The 22739-nt window shown below is 45.5% G+C and overlaps 1 protein-coding gene across 4 annotated transcripts in view; it reads left to right on the top strand.

Annotated features, from left to right (window-relative positions):
• Positions 1–22739, top strand: part of SYT6 (synaptotagmin 6) — a 140902-nt gene that overhangs the window by 3962 nt on the left and 114201 nt on the right. For 2 of the 4 annotated variants that reach the window (XM_082226967.1, XM_082226966.1), the window contains exon 1: positions 17958–18189. The exons of the other annotated variants lie outside the window; for them this stretch is intronic. The gene's annotated coding sequence lies outside the window, so the exon portion shown is untranslated. Of the gene's footprint in view, positions 1–17957; positions 18190–22739 lie in introns of those variants that run through there. 4 annotated transcript variants of the gene reach the window in all.

Below are 22739 nucleotides of genomic sequence, written 5' to 3'. Positions count from 1 at the left end.
GTCCAGAAGCTTAGTTTACAATGTGAGCGAGATAAGTACTTCTTAGGGGAATAGTGCTTAATGTATAATGCAATTGAGCATTACAATCTGGAAATGTTCATATACTGAAATAGTGAAATTTGTACTTTGATAACATCATTGCTCCTATTTTAGCAGTGAATAATCCAACCTATCCTCTGAATATTGGTGTGTTTTTCCCTTGTAAGTAAGAAGAGTATAATATTGTGCATAGTGAGGAGGAAATGGACAGATAATTCCCCTCTCCCTCATATTACCAGAACTCAGGGACATCCTAGGAAGCTGAAATAATAATAATAATAATAATAATAATAATAATAATAATAATAATAATAATAATTTATTATTTACAACCTACCCATCTGGCTGGGTTTCCCCAGCCACTCTGGGTGGCTCCCAACAGAATTAAAAGCTAATAGAACATCAAACATTAAAAACTTCCCTAAACAGGGCTGACTTCAGATGTCTTCTAAAAGTCAGACAGTTGCTTATTTCCTTGACATCTGATGGGAGGGCATTCCACGGGGTGGGTGCCACTACGGAGAACTTCCTCTGTTAGATGATTCAAAACAGCACAGTTGAAAGAAAGATGCTTAGATAGTTGAAGTAATTTTAATCTGTTTTATTTTTTTGTAAACTGCTTTGAGGGTTGTTGTTTTTTTTACAATGAAGTGGTGTATAATTTTTTATAAAAGGCAGCTTCGGTGCCAGAACCAGGCCTAAACACTGATTCAAATGGATCTAGAAAATCATAAAAAAGCAAATCCAAAATTAACTCCAGCCAGCATGGTCAACAGTCAGATATGATTGGAAGACATCAGGTTAGAGAAGGCTGGGCTAGTAGCTTCAAACTCCATGACTTATGAATTTAGATGACCATTATTTGCTTCTATATGAGCACATACATGAATTTGTATGTTGTCAAACAATCTAGGCTTGTGGTGACCTGAAAAATCAAGTTTTTATACTTTACACATAATTCTTATGCCCATATATTGTATAAAACACAAGCTGATGATAGGACAAATTGAGAGGATGAAAGAGGAAGATATGGCTTTCTAGTACACAGAGTTACAAAACCCTCCTGCCGCTTTGAACAGCAGTGAAATTCTCTTGGAACTATTGGAGAGCTCCATGCCATGCTAGCCTACTTTCTTCTCTGTGGTCCCTGATAATCAGTCCTGAGGCAATGCTCACAGGAAAGACTCCCATAGGCCAATATTGATGACTCCAGAATGCCTGACTGCACAACTGAGGCAGGAGGGCAGAATGAGAACATTTGTATAATGGGCTGAGTGCAACCAGCCAACATATGCCTGGCACTTTTCCTATGATAATAAGAGGTTTCCTTCCGGGATGCCTCAATGTCTCCCTGTGTTATCTGAGCCTGCATGCAGCATATTTCCGCACAGGTAATTTCCCATGTGTTACAACCTGCAGGCAATCACTTGTAAATTTGTAATTTTTGCCAATCAGACAGAGCAGAAAGTTTAGTGGACCACAGCAGAGGAAACCAAGGAATTCTGAGGTCTGGAAAAATATTCTGTACAACTCAAGCAAGAACCAAAAGTTAGTCTACGCTCAAAGTTTCAGTGGTTGCCAAGCAGAAGTTGGTCATCCCATCACTGGCCAATAGCAATTAGACTTGGAATCTGAGAGTTGGCTTAGGACTATTGGAAAGGACCATAACTCAATTATGAAGCATCTGCTTTGCATGTAGAAGATCCGAAGATCCGAGGTTCAATTTCTAAAATTTCCTTGTTTGGCAGTACCTTGTCTGAAACCTTGGGATGCTGCTGCCAAACAGTATAAGAATCTGCACTGCACTAGATAGATCAACAGTCTGACCTGGTGTAATACAGGTTCCTATGTTCTTAAACTGTGGGTTGGAGCCAGAGATCTCCCCATGGAAGTGCACTCATAGTGTGGCATTCCCACCCTGTCCTCCCCACTGCAGCCTCCTGGAAACACTGAGAAGCTGATCTGAAGAGTCAAGGGATGCTCTGGAATGCTTCAGATTGTGGCACCAGGACTGTACTGGAAGGGAGTGAATTTCAGCAGAAATAGGCCACTATGTCAGTAGGAAAACTGAGGGCGGAGTCAGGAAGGAAGAGGCAGAAAAAATGTCAGATTGTCCAACTGGACTTTCACTCACATAGCTCTGGATCCTAGCCTTTGCTTGAAATGGAGTAGTCATATGTATTTTTTAAAAGGAGCAAATGTCCCTCACTATAATGCAACATAGAGGAGAGGCAAACTATTTACTCATTTTCACTGACTTCAGTTAAACACGTTTGATGTGGCTTGATAGTAAAACACATGATATTCAATTGTATAATCTCATGATGCCTGCAGGTTTACTGGTTTGCTATTTTGGCCTACACTGATTTTAAACACCTACCCACCCACCCATAACGTAACAATGTGGTACATCCGCACATAACCTCCTGAAATCAACTCAGTGCAGCACAAAACAATTCACTGAGAACAACTTTTGAGTGTACTCCATGCATCTGTTAGTTTCTGGTCCATGCCACTTTTGCTTGTCTTTACCCACAATTCTGTATTTAATCACAATTTTTAAAATAAAAAAGTGTATTTGATGCATTCATACTGCCTAGAACTGGGTCACAATATCCGGAGAAGTGCAAAATTAGGAGGTAGCGAAGTTCCAATTTGTAAAATTAGTCTGAGGTGTGTGGAACAGGTAATTTCATATAGGAATTTGAAAAGATTACATTCCTCAAACATGCCTACTCCATGGCAGCTGCTGTCACACTGCCTTTCCCACATCTGCCTTTATCCATTTGTTGTGAGGTTTTTTTAAAAAAGTAACAGCCTATTCAGTTGTGCCTGTTTTCTTAGTGGTTCACCTTCTGTCATTAATTTGGGGTATCTGGTAGCATGGGTTTTGCACACTGATCTACATCTCTCTGCATAACGAAGTACATTTTAAAAACACATAGCAATTGCAAGAAGAGAACACCACTGAGACAGACTATTTGGCACTTGATAACCCACTGATGGGGGACGCGGGTGGCGCTGTGGGCTAAAGCCTCAACGCCTAGGGCTTGCCGATCGAAAGGTCGGCGGTTCGAATCCCCGCGGCGGGGTGCGCTCCCGCTGTTCGGTCCCAGCGCCTGCCCACCTAGCAGTTCGAAAGCACCCCCGGGGGCAAGTAGATAAATAGGTACCACTTACCAGCGGGAAGGTAAACGGCGTTCCGTGTGCGGCTCTGGCTCGCCAGAGCAGCGATGTCACGCTGGCCACGTGACCCGGAAGTGTCCCCGGACAGCGCTGGCCCCCGGCCAATAAATGTGAGATGGGCGCACAAACCCCAGAGTCTGTCAAGACTGGCCCGTTCGGGCAGGGGTACCTTTACCTTTACCTTTAACCCACTGATATGCCTAATTAAGGGTTTGTTTTTGATACAAACGTGAAGAACTAGATCATCAAATACAAAGCTGGTGCTAGCCTAGAAAACCAACTCTAGGCAAGTTTAAGCTTTGATGAACTGCACCGTAGGCAACCCTTGAAAATGCTGCTATCAGGGAGTGCCGCTGGATATAACTGGCATAGGTGGCGTTATGTCTGGGAAGAACTGTGATCATGCAAACATAGGCAGGGAATAGGAAGAAAGACAGAATAGCCTTCAAGGGAAAAAAAGAGGCTTGGGAGGGAAAGGAGTTCACTGGAAACTGAACTTGCCCAAGGCAAAGGGAAGGAGGAGGTGGGGGAGTGGTGGGAGAGACAGGCTAATTATGGGGTGCATGGACAGGAAGCGGCAGAACCAAGAATGTCCAAACACAAGCTTTTGAACAGCCTTAACAGCCCTTTAGTGTTTCCTTCTCCGGGGGCTTCTGAGAGGTGGGAGTCAATGAAATCAGGAAAGAGCAAGTGATCATGCGTTGCAGGCTAGGGTGGAGTTGAGCAGAAGGAAATTCTGAGAGCTTGAGCCACTTTTCAGGGAAAAGATGAAAGGAAAACCGAGGTATGTTAAAATAGCAGTTGGTGCAATGCAGGCAAAGTGAACATCCAGTCTGCTCTTTGTCAAAACACAAAAGCAAACGACACCCAGTGAAATGGCGAGGTAACAGGTTTTGAGCAAAATACATGCTGTTTGCTTGTGACACTCACTGCCAGAACATCAAGGAGGCCAAGAATGTTGGGTGGGATTGAATATGGACTTGTCACATCCAAGCTGCTTATTGCAGCAAGAATAAGATACCTCTGATAACAGGCTGCAAGAAAGACAAACCGGGGGGGGGGGGGGAGGTTTACATCAGTGGTCTGTTATCAGATGTGTGCTATCAGTGATTCAACTGGATGTGCACATCAATGCACTTTGGGCTGGAAGGTGCTTTCTAATGCATATTGTGGAACAAAGGGAAAGAAAACACAGCTTGGTCATCAGTGCAAGTTCCAATTCACCTGTAGCAGATTTTTGAAATACAATATGATGTATAACACAGGAAGCAGCAGCAATGTGAAAGCTGTCCTTTTCAGGATGTGTTCAGCTTTAAAGAGTGGGTTTTCACAGAGAAAGCTCAGAGTAAAAAACACAAAAAAGACACAAGAGTGTTAAAGTGCGGACCTCTGCCTGGAAAATGCAGAGGAAAAGTAATTGTGCATAAGCCCTGAAGACAAAAAGCATCAGCATTTAAAGAACTTTGGAGAACAGAACTGGCATCAAAAGCTTAAGTACCCTTATCCTCCCAGACCTCATGTAAAGTAGCTGACATCATTCCCATTTTACAGATGGGCAAGTGGCTTACCAAAGGTTAATCATTAAGCCCATAGCTAGAAATTCCGGGAGCCTTGGGTGTATGTGGAAGTGTGCCTTTGTCTTTATAAGCCACCTATTCTATTAAAAAGGGCTCTCTTATTTACACCTTCAGTGGAAACCTGTGGCACTGGCCAGGATTTCAGACGAACCTCTCTTGCTTGCAGCATTTTGCATTAGCTTGTTATATACGTTGTTGCCTTATTGAATGGCTGTGCAGCTTACCGTTTGCTATGGAAATAGTAGCCCCTGCTGCTTACTTAAGCCCATGCATAGCAATTTGTCATTGATTCTCTGAAGCAGGCAACCGAGTGAGAGGCAACTCTGTGTGTAAAGTGAGTCAGACCTCACTGCTGCATGAAAGGTTGCAGCACACACAGCAAAGATGATAAACTCCAGACTGTAATTAAAAAAATGGTTGGTGCCATAATGGAGCAACAGCAGCTGGCAGGTCTATGTCTAATGGGCTACCTGTTGTTGTGGAGATAAGATTGACTGTGTCTCTAATAACAATAGGTATTGAGCCATTTCACTCAGTGGAGTTTGATATATTTGGGGCAAATCTATTAACCAAGGAATAAATCAAAAGGTGTTTTCAGTTTCTGAATTTATTGATCTGTTTTAGAAGCTTACAAGCCTCACCAGGCTCATCACTGCAATTTTAAGTGCTGAACTGGCAGTCCTGTATGAAGACTAAATTGAGCATAAGGTACCAAAATTAGGGTAGCTTGGATGCAGCATTTGCTAATGCCTTTGGATTGCCCTGAAGCAGTGGTATGGGTTCATGCCCAGTCTAAATAAATTACTTGGGCATCAGTCCCACTGATATTGTGAAATAGGACTCAGTTCCATGTGATACGTTTAGGACTGGGTTGTTCAAATTATCAAAATAAAGCGGAATTTGTTACCAGCGGCATCGCTACAAATCTGGATGTTGTGACCATGTATACTTCTTGATACTGCAATTGGAGGTGAGGACTTTGCTGTGGATGGATACTTCCAAACAACCCTGAAAGGAAAAGATTGAGGAATCCTGTAGAAAAACTAAAACAGGAATGAATATTACAAAGACACGAATACTTATCTGGTAGCTGGCAAGATGGCAAGATTGTGGCGGGGGGGGGAGGGGTGTTATAATTATGTTTAGTTGAGTACTAAACATATTTGTTATGCATCTATGACAACCAATAAAAATATTTAGAGAAGAATATTAAGCAGTGGTCCAGCAGTCCTATCTTATGACGTTACTTCTGCCTACACGTGAAATTCGGGGTGTGAAACTAATTTGAAAAACCACTGTGTGGACTATGGGGCAAAAATTCACAGTTATAAGAACGTTACTTCTTTGTAAGGCTCACACTTCATCATGAGCCTTCTTAGCATAGAACAACAACCAGAAGAAAAAAGGCCAAAAAGGAATTTACCATATTATGGAAAGTGCTACTGCAGATTCCAGCTTTGTTGCCTATGACACCTTAATTTTGTTGCGGTATTTTTCTAGTGGATTCTACAGCAGCGATGTTTAGATTAGGTAAGTGTCAAGCTGTTGCTAGTTACTCTAAACAGATAATTAAGTCAATTAGCAAAATAAGGCACTTAATGGGAGAAAGTTATTGATATAAACATTTCGGCAAGCATGTTGCAGAGGGAATTAACTAATGCTAAAGCTGTATTTCACAAACCACTTAATATAATGTGGCCCCAATTACTAGCTTGGAACTAGGGTCAATTATTTCTGTGTTAAATTTGTAGGCTTGCATGCTGATTCAGCGATTCCTTGTGTTGTAGTATCATACACAAGTCAATGGATCAGAGTCATGGAATAATTTTTCTTTGCAGTAATAAAAAAAGGTATCTGTTTCAGTTACAGCTGTGAGAGCTTGTAAATTCCTGACATGACTCTACAGACACCATTTTTATAGCCTTATGGGGGATGCTGTGTGTGTGTTTTGACTAGATCCCCAAGATCCACAAAGTACAGCCAAGTGTTTGGCATGATGGCCTAGTGGAGAAGACTTACACTTAGAATTAAAGAAAAGGGCACTCGGCCCAGGAATTTATTTTCATCACTAGCACCTTTTCAAGCACAAACCTGCTTCTTGTTTCTGTCTATTAGTATTCATTTCAGAAAGAGAGACAGAGACTTTAAATTGTCATTCTTGTTTAACTACTCTATTGTTAGCTATTGTTGTTGTTGTTGTTACTATTATAAATGGGACGCAGGTGGCGCTGCGGTCTAAACCACTGAGCCTCTTGGGCTTGCCGATCAGAAGGTTGGTGGTTTAAATCCCCACGATGGGGTGAGCCCCCGTTGCTCTGTCCCCAGCTCCTGCCAACCTAGCAGTTCGAAAACATGCCAGTGCAAGTAGATAAGTAGGTACCACTGTGGTGGGAAGGTAAACGCCGTTTGCATGCACTCTGGTTTCCGTCACAGTGTCCCGTTGTGCCAGAAGCAGTTTAGTCATGCTGGCCACATGACCCGGAAAGCTGTCTGTGGACAAATGCCTGCTCTCTCGGCCTGAAAACGAGATGAGCGCCGCAACCCCATAGTCTCCTTTGACTGGACTTAACCATCCAGGGGTCCTTTACCTACTATTATTAAGTTGCTTGAATCATGAAAATGACTTGAATCAAATTACAGACACCATAAAAATATTAAAAACAAATACAGTCAATAAAAACCTTAGAAACCCCACATCTTACAAAATAAAAGACTTGTAAATCTTGCCCCACAAAAGAGGCCACAAATATTTAAAAATTGAGGTAATTTTCTTTTTTTCTTTTTTCCCTAGCATCTAACAATGGATGAAGATGGTGCCAGGTGGGCTTCCCTGAGGGGGAGCATTCCACAAGTGGAGAGGCATCACCAAGAAGGCCCATTCTCATGTTGCCACCCTCTGGACCTCCCATGGAGGAGGCACACAGAGAAGGGCCTCAGATGCTGATTGCAGGATCTGGGTTGGTTCATGTTGAAAGAGGGGATCCTTGAAGTATTGAGCTTCTGAACCTCAGAAAGCTTTGGAGGTCAAAACCTGAATTGAGCCCTGAAACTAATTGGTAGCCAGTGCAGTCATGCCAGAATTGGAGTTATACAATCGGGCAAAGAATGTTGTTTCTGCTACTTTCCTGGTGACTGCCCCAATGCCTTGGGTTACCTCCCCCCACTTCCTTAGGGCCTCTGTCATTCCCCTTGCTGACCACCTTTTCTTTATCAAATGCTTACATTTTTGTTTTGTGTGGACACATCTGCTATGTGATGTCTGGATAGAAAGCCTCTAGATTGCTTACAGGAAAATCACCCCAATTTGACCTTCATATCCTCCTTTATGTCCCATTTCACTTCTTATAACGTCACTATTTCATCTATGACAATGGTGGCTCTGCTTAGACCAGGAATGGTGCCCCACCCTGTTTTGAAGCACAATGTATTATTCTATTGTCAACAAACAATGCCTGCAGAACATCAACATTTACAGCACACTGCAAAACAGGAATAGCTGCTCTCTACCATCTTGACCACACAATGCTTCCTGGTTAAAGTTGTGCCTCCTCTAGTGCTGTCTTCTCTAACTTGCATGAACCTTGAATACAAGTAGCCTAGTAGTGAGCTGTCTAGTTGAGTCATGCCATGTGGACCTAAAGACATAATGCCAGAGGGTAGCTCAGAAGACTGGCTCTTCCAAATGTCTAGATGGTGTAATTTGTGCCAGAGGCAGAAATTAATTTCACTTTCATGCAGCTTTCTTCCATCTATCTTCAGGGGGTAAAGCTGGTTGTTGTTTTTTAAAATAAAAAGCATGAGTAGATTAAATTTCTTTTCTGAAAAGTCCAGGTGATCAAGGCTGACTGAAGGCCACTATAATAATAATAATAATAATAATAATAATAATTTATTATTTGTACCCCGCCCATCTGGCTGGGTTTCCCCAGCCACTCTGGGCGGCTTCCACAGAAACCAAAAAAACATTAAAATATCATACATTAAAAGCTTCCCTGAATAGGGCCGCCTTAAGATGTTTTCTGAATGTCAGGTAGTTTTCCATCACCTTGACATCCGATGGGAGGGCATTCCACAGGGCGGGCGCCACCACCGAAAAGGCCCTCTGCCTGGTTCCCTGTAGCTTCGCTTCTCGCAATGAGGGAACCGCCAGAAGGCCCTCGGCGCTGGACCTCAGTGTCCGGGCAGAACGATGGGGGTGGAGACGCTCCTTCAGGTATACTGGGCCGAAGCCGTTTAGGGCTTTAAAGGTCAACACCAACACTTTGAATTGTGCTCGGAAACGTACTGGGAGCCAATGTAGGTCTTTCAAGACCGGTGTTATGTGGTCTCGGCGGCCGCCCCCAGTCACCAGTCTAGCTGCCGCATTCTGGATTAGTTGTAGTTTCCGAGTCACCTTCAAAGGTAGCCCCACGTAGAGCGCATTGCAGTAGTCCAAGCGGGAGATAACTAGAGCATGCACCACTCTGGCCAGACAGTCAGCGGGCAGGTAGGGTCTCAGCCTGCGTACCAGGTGGAGTTGGTAGACAGCTGCCCTGGATACAGAATTGACCTGTGCCTCCATGGACAGCTGTGAGTCCAAAATGACTCCCAGGCTACGCACCTGGTCCTTCAGGGGCACAGTTACCCCATTCAGGACCAGGGAGTCCTCCACACCAGCCCGCCCCCTGTCCCCCAAAAACAGTACTTCTGTCTTGTCAGGATTCAACTTCAATCCATTAGCCGCCATCCATCCTCCAACCGCCTCCAGGCACTCACACAGGACCTTCACCGCCTTCACTGGTTCTGATTTGAAAGAAAGGTAGAGCTGGGTATCATCTGCATATTGATGGACACCCAGTCCAAACCCCCTGATGATCTCTCCCAGCGGCTTCATATAGATGTTAAAAAGCATGGGGGAGAGGACGGAACCCTGAGGCACCCCACAAGTGAGGGCCCAAGGGTCTGAACACTCATCCCCCACCACCACTTTCTGAACACGGCCCAGGAGAAAGGAGCGAAACCACTGTATAACAGTGCCCCCAGCTCCCAACCCCTCTAGACGGTCCAGAAGGATGTTATGGTCGATTGTATCAAAGGCCGCTGAGAGATCCAGCAGAACTAGGAAACAACTCTCACCTTTGTCCCTAGCTCGCCGGAGATCATCAACCAGTGCGACCAAGGCAGTTTCAGTCCCATGATGAGGCCTGAACCCTGATTGGAAGGGATCCAAATGGTCCGCATCCTCCAGGCGTGCCTGGAGTTGTTCAGCAACCACACGCTCAATCACCTTGCCCAAGAATGGAAGATTTGAGACTGGGCGATAGTTGGCCATACTGGCCGGGTCTAAAGATGGTTTTTTAAGAAGCGGTTTAATGACCGCCTCTTTCAGCGGATCTGGGAATGTTCCCTCACAGAGGGAAGCATTCACCACCCCGCAGAGCCCATCGCCCAGCCCTTCCCGGCTAGCTTTTATAAGCCAGGATGGGCAAGGATCAAGGAGACAGGTGGTTGGTTTCACTCGTCCAAGCAGCCTGTCCACATCCTCGGGGGTAACGGATTGAAATTGATTCCATGCAACTTGACCAGACAGGGCTCTAGCACTCTCCCGCCCCAGCCCTGCTCCCACGGTGGTGTCTAGCTCCTTCCGAATATGAGTGATTTTATCTGCAAAAAACGTTGCAAAATCGTTGCAGGAGATCTTGGGGTCTTTACAAGGCCCCGATGGTAAAGGTGGTTCCGTTAAGTTGCGGACCACCTGAAAGAGTCTCCTGCTACTATTTTCTGCAGATGCAATAGAGGCGGTGAAGAAAGTCTTCTTCGCCGTCGCTATCGCCACTTGGTAGGCTCGACGTTGAGCTCTAACCTGTGTCCGGTCAGATTCGGAGTGAGTTTTCTGCCACCGACGCTCTAGCCGTCTCAGCGATTGTTTCATCGCCCTCAGCTCCGAAGAAAACCACGGGGCTGTCCGGGCTCCATGCAATCGGAGAGGGCGCTTCGGAGCCAGACAGTCGATAGCCCTGGTTAACTCCGCATTCCAGCGGGCCACCAGGGAGTCAGCTGAAAGGCCATCAACATGGGATAAAGCATCCCCTACCACTCTCTGGAAACCATTTGGATCCATTAAGTGGCGGGGGCGGACCATCCGAATTGGTCCCACCTCCCTGCAGAGGGGAAGGGTCGCGGAGAAGTCCAGTTGCACCAGGAAGTGATCTGACCATGGCACTTCTTTGGTTTCATTTTTACTTAGTGTCAGATCACCCACGTCGCTAGAGGTGAATACCAGGTCTAAGGCATGTCCATGACTATGAGTTGGGCCCAACTTATTCAGGGACAGCCCCATGGAGGCCATGCTTTCCACGAAGTCCCGAGCGGCCCCTTGTAAGGTCGTGTCGGCGTGGATGTTAAAATCCCCCAGGACAACCAAACTAGGTGTCTCCAGGAGAACATCCGCCACGACCTGAAGCAGCTCGGACAGGGAATCCTTGGTGCAGCGGGGAGGTCGGTACACCAAAAGGAATCCTGTACTGCCCCTATTGCCCAACTTCCAGAACATGCACTCAGAAAACTGGGTCTTCCCAGTAGGACGCCTGGTGCAGACTAATGACTTTCTAAAAATCACTGCAACCCCCCCTCCCCGCCCACATGACCTGGGTTGCTGTGCGTAAGAGAAACCTGGTGGGCAGGCGGCAGCAAGGACAGGCCCATCTGTCTCATTCAACCAGGTCTCTGTCACACAAGCCAGGTCAAATCCTCCATCCACAATCAGGTCGTGGATGGCAGTGGTTTTATTCACCATTGACCTGGCATTACACAGCAACACCTTCAGGTTATGTGGGTTTCCCCTGTTGATTCCAGTATCCATCTGGTCAAGGCCAGACCCGGAGGCAGGGATAGTCTTCAAACAACGACTAAACCTGCCTCCTCGGTAATGACATGGTCTGGTCTTAGCGTAACTCCGCCTCCTGCCCATGATCACCGAGATCGGATGTCCCAGTGCTTCCCGCCCTGTGGAACTTGTCCCAGCCATCGTGTTGGCTGGGGCCTCACTCCCAGGCAGCCCTGATCCCACCCCTTAAAAACAAAACACAAACTATACAGAACCAATAAAACAACAGAAAACAAAAACAGAACAATTACACTAAAATTAATCCCCAACCAAATATCCATTACACCCACCCACCCCCAGCAAGAGAAAAAAGGAAAAAAAAAAAAAAAAAGAAATACAAATTTAAATTGCCACCGACTGCTTGAGGACATTTTAAAACACATTGGAACAGGGAAGCAATTGCAGAACACTTCCCAGCTTCCCCAAAAGTTTGTTCCAAATAAGGGCCTGGGCCACGCCCCCTGGGCCAGTTGGAGAAGGCCCTGGAAGGGAGCAGGCCCTGCAGTCCTCACCCAGCCGATGGTCCGAGGCTTCCCTGCAGCAGGAGTCCCTTTATAGCCGGGAGAAAGGGCCTGGGCCACGCCCCCTGGGCCAGTTGGAGAAGGCCCTGGAAGGGAGCAGGCCCTGCAGTCCTCACCCAGCCGATGGTCCGAGGCTTCCCTGCAGCAGGAGTCCCTTTATAGCTGGGAGAAAGGGCCTGGGCCACGCCCCCTGGGCCAGTTGGAGAAGGCCCTGGAAGGGAGCAGGCCCTGCAGTCCTCACCCAGCCGATGGTCCGAGGCTTCCCTGCAGCAGGAGTCCCTTTATAGCCGGGAGAAAGGGCCTGGGCCACGCCCCCTGGGCCAGTTGGAAAAGGCCCTGGAAGGGAGCAGGCCCTGCAGTCCTCACCCAGCCGATGGTCCGAGGCTTCCCTGCAGCAGGAGTCCCTTTATAGCCCTTTATAACTTAATGATCAGCAAAGGCCAAGTGAGCAGTCTTTTCTCAGCCTAGATTGCAGACTGCTGGTGGCAAGGATCCATCCATAATTTCCCATTACAGGCATACAATTGCAAACCTTCCGAAAGTGTGATGTAAAATAGCATGTCAAGCAACAATCTGAACCCTCAACCCCCTCCCCACAGCCCCATATACTACTTTCTCTGTAGTATTACAGTCTTGTGTCTAGCCAGATTTAACCATATCCTATAGGGCCAGATGTACAGGCACAGCACATGATATGCCCTATCTTTGGGGATTTAGTTTTGACAAGCGAAGCAGCAGGCCAGGGATGAATGGCATTAGACCATCAAAGTGAATCTTTCTGATTCATTTTAGCCTTAGGCTCAGCATTTCAAGAGGAGATGATGTTCCCCAGGCAAAAAACTGTGATGGAGCTATATTGTGTGATGGAATCCAGACTGCCTGTTCCACAAATGGAAAAGCTTCTTCCCTTCACTGAGATCAAGTAGACCTTTCTGTTGGAGATAAGGTGGTGGGGGTGAACGTCTCAGATTCCTGCTTCCCACACTGTGTCACTTCATGCTGCTCTGGAAGGTCCCTCAACTATCTAGAGCAGACCTTCAGGAGATGTGAGAGAAAGGACTGCTTCCTTGCCCTCTTCACCCAGCACCAGTGAAAGAGCACTGAGTGCAGCTCTGGGTCCAAGCCAAAGGATCTTGTGGCACCCTAAAGACTGGCAAGTTTATTACAGTAGAAGCTCTTGACATGGACTACAGTCCACTTTGCGTCTTCTGTATAGTAATTTGGATATCATCCCTTGACTATAGCGTAGCCATACTGTGTGCATTGCAGAGTACATTTTGGCTGACCATGCTGAAGAGAGACAAGGCTGTAAATGTTAAACTGAATCTTCTACTTAATAGCACCAGGTGTTTCTGAATACAACTCAAACCAGTGAGGAAAATGAAAGAGAAACTATGATAAACAACTCAGGATTGTTATACAGAAAGTGTGTGTGTGGGGGGGCTATTTAGTGGCAGTTTTTCTCTCTGCACAGTCGGTGTTGTTACTTATTCCAACAGTGTGTAGTGTCAAATCATGTCCCCAGAGCCTTCTAAAACAGTAGCTGTGGCATCACAAAGTATAGGTGGCTGGACCTCCCGCTCTCTAATTCAAGCGCTGGTGGGTGGGACCCATGCAATTGGTCCTGCACTCATGGGTCCCAATTCCAAACACTACTGTTTGCATGGGACAAAGCTGTAGAAATGAGGTCTCCCTAAGAAGAGCCCTTCTGTTCCCATAGTGGCCAATCAGATGATTAGGTGGGGATGCTGCTTCCCAGAGTGGCCATCACATGCTGCCAGGGAACCCACAAGCAGAGCATGAAGACAATAATGCTCTCCTTTGTTGCTAGCTAGCAACTGATATATTCACTATCCTGCTTTTGAACATTGATGTTGCATATCTTGCCTGATTGCCATTGCTAGACTTATCCTCCATGAACCCCCTTTCACAACCATCTAAATTACCATGCCCTTAGCACATCTTGCACCAGCGAGTTCCATAAATTACTTACGTTTTGTGCAAAAAAGTACACCCTTTTGTCACTCCTGAATCTTGTGCCATTCAGTTTCACTGGGTGACCCTGAGTTCTAGTATTATTTAAGGGGTGTGTGTGAGAGAGAACTTCTCTTTATTCTTTTTCTTCACTGCATTCATAATTTTATAAACCTCCATAATTTTATAAACCTCACATCCATACTGTGGATGTGATGTGTGTGTCCTTAAATCTAATATCAGAAGCATCCAAAACATAGCAGGTAACGTGAATGGATAATCATGGCTGTAGAGTATACTTACAAATTACCTCCAGAAAAATGTAAAGGGAAATTCATTCTGATATTTCAAACATGGAAATGTACTTGGTATGTAAAGGAGACCTCGGGGATGCTTGTTCCTTGCCCTGTCTCCATTCCACGATGTCTTTGAAAGATGGTTCAAAAAGCCAGCCTGTTTCCTTTGTCATCAGTCACACATGTAGCATTTGGTATGTAGCTGCCACGGTGTGTGAGGCCCATTTCCTGAGGCTTTGCCAAGAGCACTGATGGGAAATGCTGATTGATCTGAGCACCAGCTTTTACATTCTGATTAGGTACCTGCTTCCATTCCAGATAATGAGCTACTCTCTGGGGGTCTGATATGTGCAGACGTGGTCCTGCCATAAAACTACCCAGAATGGAGCTGTTCTGTGGTCATTTAAGTTTCTTTTGCACTCCTATTGCTCTCTTCAGTGGCCAAAGTGATGCTCTGGATTGATAGGCGGCTTCTGTACCGACAATAATTGTCTATTGATTTCACACTTTATTGCTGCATCTCCTGTTGCAGTTTGGATGCCTTGTGCAATGCTAGGCACACTGCTAGACTCAGAGCTTTACCTTACAAGAAAGGCTCTACAACAGGGGCTGGCAACATTTGTTCTGTCAAGGACTGCATTCCCTGGTGTGTGTGTGTGTGTGTGTGTGAGTGAGAGAGAGAGAGAGAGAGAGAGAGAGAGATCTCCCAGGGGCTGCATTTTGCCTGTGAACAGAGCTCCAACCAGGAGTAGGAGGGCTCAGAGCAAACAGTGGGAGGTCCACCCCCTCCTTTCTCTTAAAATCTCTTCTGTCTCTCTTTTCCTGACCACCAGTGGGCTGCTGGAAAAGGGACAGAACAGTTCTGCTCACTTGCAGAAGGCCAAAGTAGGCCGAGAGTTAGGATGTGGGGGAAATTCAATTCAGTTTGTATTCAAAAGTGAAACTAACCAAACATTACAAACAAACGTATATTTGGAGAAATTTGCACTAAAATGCTGAATTTTCACGGGAACTTAAAAAAAAAGTTTGCAAACTGGTGTGAACCTATGGACCAAATTTAAGACTGGAAAAGTGAGAAACTGAGAGAAAGTGAAAAACTGACAGAGTTGCCCATCTCAAGCCAAAAGCCGCATAAAATTTGACAAAGGGATAAAAGATTCCCAGCTATGCTCTAAAAGGTGCCCAGCGCCCACCCAAAAATGTCCTCCAGTGAAATTGGCTTGCATGATTACTGAAGTTACAAAAAGCTCTTCACCCCCTCCATAGGTCGTTAATGTGTAAAAAGCAGTGCTGTTTTTGGTAAGCCCTTTCCCAAGGATTTGTGGCTGTGTTGCTGCAAGAGAAAGAAGGGGAGAAATTTGCTTTGGCTTACATTTTAATGTGAACATGCTTAATTTTTGTGGGGTAACCAGCCACATGTAACAAACATGCTTAAGTTTACACACACCAAATGTTGCATGGATTATCCCATAATCTCAGTGTGACAGTTTGGTCTTGTGAATTGCTCCCCCAAAGCACTGGAATGCCCAAAGATGTTGCCTCATTACCATTCACTCTATTTATGGCGTGTCTCTGTTTCACTCTTCCAGGACCGAATGCTGGAATTTCCTTTTAGGGATCACCCTGAAATGCCAGCTAGGCGCTATTTTCAAGAGCTATATTAAGGTTTGTTCTGACCAGTGGAGGGAAGTTGATTTTTGCAGTATTAAAAGTGAATCAGCTTGTTTGCAGAACAAGACAGTCATTTCTGGGTGGACTGAGCTGAGTTAATGACTTTCTGTTAATATCCTCTGCAAGCACATTCCTTATGCCCTGTGGCATTGCAGCTACAAGGTTCATAAAGGCTCCCAAAAGTCTTTTTTCTGAACATTGCACTTTCCCACTTGAGGTTTAAATTGACACCCATGATTATTGGTCTGCAATCATATACAGGAGCCAATGCTGTGGTTTCATCAGTTGAACACACTCTACGGTGGTTGGACTAGGATTTGAGAAGCCAGGGTTCACTGGGATAGCACAGTAACCACAGTCTGAATATAAAAGCTAAAATAGTGAATTTTAGCACAACTAACTTACACTGGGAGATGGGGCAAGGGAGGGGAATTGGAGATGGCTGGAACGTGGCCAATGGAATGGGCAGTGTGGATGCAACAATGTGGGAGCCTTGGGGGCAATAACACAGAACTACTGATAAAGTCCAATATAAATACAAATATAAATAGCGATTCACTATTAATGAGTCAACAACATGTTGCTACATACACCTGTAATGGAACAGCAGCTATGAACAGCTACTCAGAAGTCAGACTCACTAGCTTTGTTGGGGTTTCTGTCAAGTAAATGTATGGAGGTTCATTTTAGTACAAAAGACCAATACAGCTACTGCTCAGGAAAACATGTGACAAGAATTCCTTTCTGCGTTTACACGCACCTCCCTCAAGGCCAACAATTTGCTCTCAGACAGCTTCTTTTCTAGAAATCATACAATGGGGCAGGGAACCCTTCAATTTCTGATACTACATAGAAGGAAAACACACTTTTAAAAGCCAGGAGAAATAAGGAGGAAATGGATGGGATAGGAAAAGGAGGGAGCTTTGGCAGCCCTCATGAGTCGCATAAAATTGAGGTCAGGTGATGCGATAAAGCCAAAAAATGATTTGGCTAATATACATGACTTTCCTTTTTGCTGTTCAGGTTCAAATTCTGTGGACTGTCTTGGATGGAAATTAGTTATGTACTTGCAAGTCATACCATTAAAAGAACTTATTTGTAAGACCACAAAAGGAGTACAGTGGTACCTAGGTTTAAGAACTGACCTGTTTAAGAACGATTCAGTTTACGAACTCCGCAAAACCCGAAATAGTGTCCCGGTTTGAGAACTTTACCTTGGTCTAAGAATGGAATCCGAACGGTGGAAGGGCACCAGTGGCGGGAGTCCTCATGAGAGAAAGCGCACCTCGGTTTAAGAACGGTTTCGGTTTAAGAACGGACTTCCGGAACGGATTAATTTCATAAACTGAGGTACCACTGTAATACGTTAGTAGAATGAAGCCACTAATGGGACCTGTAGGGTTAGTTGTAGGGAATTATATTTTTAGAAATAAGTGTATAAAATGATGACTTATGACAAGTGAGTAACCAGGAGAGGTATGCAGTATAAACATGTTAAAAGTGTTAAACAATATTTAGAGCCAATAATGTGGCTTCTGATATAATCAGCACATGTCTGAAGGTGTCTTCGGAAACTGTCTGTGTGTAAAAGCTATCAATCAAGTCCTCTCAAAGAATGGTATAAATGCACAATTCCAGTACCCAACATTATGCTTCTAAATGCAGCAGTTCTTTTATTGCCTAACTTACAGAAATATCTGTGTGAGTATCAAGACAAAATAGAAGTACTGGGCTGAAAACAGGTAGTGAGCTTGTGTAAATCATTTGCACACACAGAAATGTGTGTGCATGCGCGTTTATGCCCAGATGTGAGCTGAAAGCTGGCTGGCTGCATCACTCCCTAGGCAGTGTACAGAGAGGCTGATCAGATTTGTAGACTTTTTGTGCATGTGGACCTCTGAGCCGACTCCAGTGTAGCTGCAGTCACCTCATGCCTAGTCGAGGAACAGAATCTCAAACTCCATAGAAACACACAGTCCCTATCTCTGCTGCTAATTGCATATGTGGAGCAGACTGAGGAAGGTGCCAGAGAGCTGGGCTCGGGAACAGAAGCCTGCCTGGTAAGTGAAAGCTCACAAAGTTGCTTTCTTTATTTCTGTTTCCCTTTCATGCTGATAAGAATCCTCTCCTTCCCTTTGCTGACTGTGCCTCAGAAGCTGGTGCAGCTTTGGGGCTGAGACGTGGATTTTTGCTTTCAGATATTTTTCGCCGAGGCAGAGACACCCAGCATGTGCTTATGCCTACTTCGAACCAGAGCAAAGGCTTTCTCCATTGTTTTGCAGAATGCAACTGACAAGCTGCTGATTTCCCCTCTTTGCAGATGTTTGCTCTTTAGCATCTTTTTTTGCTTCGCAAAACTACTGCTGGAGCAGCGTGTGTGTAATTCTCGTCACAGATAGATTGATGTGCACATGTGAGCCTGTTAATCTCATTTCCCCATACGATTGCTCATTTAACTTTCTCTCTGAGTCCATGCTTCCTTTCATATACCCCCCCTCCGCTTTAATGTTTTCACTGTTTACATTTCTGGGTGTTATCCTGTACTACTTCTCTTTTTGCCTTCTTTGTGTGCCTTCTCGCACTGCCAAGCTCTGATGTTTCTACTCCCCCCACCCCACCTCCCACCCCCTCCGCAATTCCATATCAGACCCTGAGATCAGTGTAATTTCTATCTGGGAATTGTGGAAGCCCCCAACATGCTTATTTAAGAGATCTAATCCTTTTGCTTTGTTGAACTCATGGATATAATCGCCAACAATAATAATCGTAATCTGGGTTGGGGAAAGATAGAGCTTTGTCTGTTGCACGCTCTCTGCTTAATTATACTTAAACACTGCAAAATCATATCCTGTTGGGACTGAGAAGCGGGGAGGAAGGGGGGAGCTATTGTGGAAGAGATTTCACATGGGCTGGAGATAACTCTCTCGGGAGTGGTAAGCGCATGGAAGCCAGCGGATGCTAATTGGTGCTACCTTGAAATTGAGTTCCATTTGTTATGCTACAGCATGTTAGTGTTTGACAACATTGTAGAAAACTGAGCAGCCAGCACGGCAGGCTGGGTGCCAGGAGTCCAGCTCTTAGCACAAGCGGTCTTCAGGATATTGCTCTGGACGGAATCCAGGGTGTTTGTTCCCCCAGGTGAAGTGCAAAAATTCTATGCTGTTCTAAGTGCTTAGGAATCTGACCATGTAAAATCCCCCCGCCTATTCTTTGTAAACTTGGAAGGAGATGCAGATCTGCACTTTAAACTGAATCAATAGACCAGTCCATCAATTGCTTTCTTAAATTTCCTTCCCCCCTCCTCCTCCCCCGTCAAGTGGTGCAACTCTTCTGTCAGATGCATGACCCAGAATTACCTGACCCGAGCGTTGAACCTGATCACTGTAGCTGTTTGGTTTAATGGGATTTTATGGTGCATGGCATTCTGTGACTTCTTGGGTCAATGGTGGAGAGGCGGCGGGGCGTGGGGTGGGGGAGAAGGTGCTTGCCATTTGCCTGCAAAATCTCTGGGATCAGAGACTTATGCATGCCTGTGAAAATGGTTGCTGTGCATTACATTCTAAGGGTGAGACCTCTCCTTTTTTTGCAAGCTAATGGAGACAAAAGGCATAACAAACAACACAGGAACAGAGCCTCCTCCTCGCTCATCCAGCTGAGCTCAAGTGACAGCTCCAGCTCTGCTTCACAGACAAAGAGCATTACCAGGGCACGCAATGATGATTCTTCACTTAAGGGCTTGAGATGCAACAAGGGATTAAGGAAAGTGCCACCCCCAGTCCCCATGGAGGGTGGAGCCTTTCCCCCATCAATGGATGGCAAAAAGCCAGTTTAAATAATGATGATGCTGTTCCCTAGAGAGAACAGTAGCAGAGGAGGGCAGAGATCCTGCACCTTTTATTAGCTGTGCAGAAGATGGGATTTTAACAGTCAGTGGTAAGAAAAACTTCACTTGCTGACACGTCTTCTTCTGCACTCTTTCTAAAGGAACTGATGTGCTGTTTTTCTCTAGACACCTGATCACTCTACTGACCCAGTGAGTACTTTTCACGGTGCCGGCCCTACAGTTAGGCAAAGGGAGGAAGTCACCTCAGATACCTGATTATGGGAGACATGAAAAGGCAGCAAATGGACAAGTTGTCAGTAGTATTATTACAAAACACTTGTAGAATTTTCTGTCTCAGGTGACAAAACAATTTAGCTGATGTTACACCTTACTTTGGAGAGGCGGGCACCATTTGCTGCTCCACCTCAAACAGCAAAATGTCTTGGGCCAACCCTGACTTCTTAGGACCTTGACAGACGGGATGAAGGATCAGTTAAATCTGATGAAGACATACCGTGAATGCCTTACCCCTAGGATGCCTTATCACTATGGTCATTGTACTTGGCTGCTCAGCATGGCCTGGTTTGCTGACCTTTTCTCCCACACTGCAGTCATACTGATAGGTCTTCAGTTAGGCCATAAAAACCCCCCAGTGTGTTTTAAAGAAGGTTTCTTCAATACAGTACCAAAAGAAAAATCAGTGTAAGAGCTATAGCAATGTTAGCAATGCAGGATAAATAGGTACTCTCTGTTTAGAAACAACAGGAACTTACGCCTTTGGCATACATCCCTAAGGCATTTATTATAATAGTCAGAGTTTTGAACCAGAAAGACAAGTGCTCTTGAGGAGTAATCACAGATGGTGTGAGGGCTGCCCCCTGTCTTTCCAAAATTACACCTTTGAGGCTCATCATCTTTCCTGTCTCTTCTTTCTTAGCAATGGTTTGGTGCCTTTCATAGCAACATGACAGCTTTCTACATAATTCACCTCCTTGCCAGGCCAGGAAAAGCTTTACTCAGGATTTCAACCTGCCACACACCTGTTAAAGGCACAAAAAAGCCCTTCAAGGACAGCTAACTCTGGACAACCAAAAGTTCTTTCCAGCTTTCATATAACTCTGGGGTGTAGGATTGGGGTTAGGTTCCCAGGTTTGGTGCTGGGAATGTAAGAAAGGAAGGAGGAAGGAAGGAAGGAAGGAAGGAAGGAAGGAAGGAAGGAAGGAAGGAAGGAAACCCCATTAGATCTTGTACTGAGGTACAGTACTGGAAAGAACTGAAATGATTGATCCTGAGTCACAAATCGTATAGTACTGAGACATTAATGAATTCATAGTAATAATTCCCTCCAATTGCCAAGACGGTAAATCTGTACGGACCAGCAATAGGGCTGTATCCTAGCTTTGGCCCAAACCTGCATCCTAGACTGAAATAGGCAGCTTTAGGCTCAGGCTGGATTGAGTTGACTGCCCCGGATCAAGCTCAGCTCATCCAAAGTGATGTCAGGAGGTGGGGCAGTCAGGCAGCTGTAGGGGTCAGGAGAGACAGAAGGAGACAGAAGGAGACACAGGCAGCCCCCACAAGGTTTAGGGCAGTGAAACAAAGCCACTCATGGACAAGATAAGGGTGTCTGCATAGATGGAGACTCCCCAAGACACACTGCTGTGTCTGCATAGATGGAGACTCCCCAAGAAGGCAGACAGTATTTGGCTTCTTTAAGAGCCTAAAAGCTCCCCCAACAAGACTAGTGCATGTACGAAGTCCACCTGTTGGAGCAGAACCGGTTAGAATCAGTGACAAAAGAGAGAAATGGTGTCAACACAGTGGGCAGAGTGCTGGATTAGGGTCTGGAAGACACGGGTTCAAATCTTCACTCAGCCATGAAGCTCTTGGGTCAGTCAGCTTCTCTCAGCCTAACATACCTCACAGCATTGTTAGGATGAAATGAGCAGGAGAACCATGTGCACCACCTCAGGCTCCTTGGGAAAGGAAAGGTGGGATAGAAATGTAACTATAAATAAATTACAGCAAGTGGAGGGGAAAATAAGAACTCTACCCAGGAAGGAGGAAGGAGGTGCCCCCCCAATAGCTGTATTGTGCAGGTTTGCAGGGATCTTGGCATCTTGTCTGATGCATGGCACTTGAGTGCCCAGATTCAGGGCTGACTACACAACTAGCTGCACCACTTTGCTATAGCACAAGGCAGGGAGCTGAAAACCTCCACTGGTGCTGCACCAGTTGGGACCCACTGCAATTGTCCTCATTCACTGCCATAAGAACAGCCATTCTGCATCAGACCAAAGGTTTTTCTAATCCAGCATCCTTGTTACCCACTACCACCAACCAGATGACAATGGGAATCCCCCAATGGGAGGGGACATGCGGGCGACACTGCTGTTCTCCAATTTGCACACAGCTCTTTTGAGTCCTTTCCTGAAATGAAACCTTAGACAGATCAGCACAAGAAATGGGAAATCTCTCTTTGCTTCCATCAGCCTGGGTCACTTTCTTCTGAATGCTCTTGATGTCAGCGTGGTCCCAGAGGACGCAGCTACATGCAGGCCTGTTTGCCATGAAGAGGCAGGTGGGAGGGGGAGTCGGAGTTAAACATCCGCATTCAAAGTTAGTCGGCCTCTTAGAAGTTTACCAGGCTAAGCTGGCTAGGTGCTGGCAATCTGTGGACAATTTGGAAGCAGCTGTCTAACTCCGGCAGGGATTGAGCCATGTGTATTCATCATTATTGAGTCATTTACAGATGTTGCTACAATGCATTATGGCAAAATGTCGGGA

This window comes from Podarcis vaucheri (assembly GCF_965113315.1).
Source record: "Podarcis vaucheri genome assembly, chromosome: 6".
Classification (NCBI taxonomy): Eukaryota; Metazoa; Chordata; class Lepidosauria; order Squamata; family Lacertidae; genus Podarcis; species Podarcis vaucheri.
The sequence above is the reverse complement of the archived record's forward strand: the minus strand, read 5'-3'. Positions and strand labels throughout refer to the sequence as shown.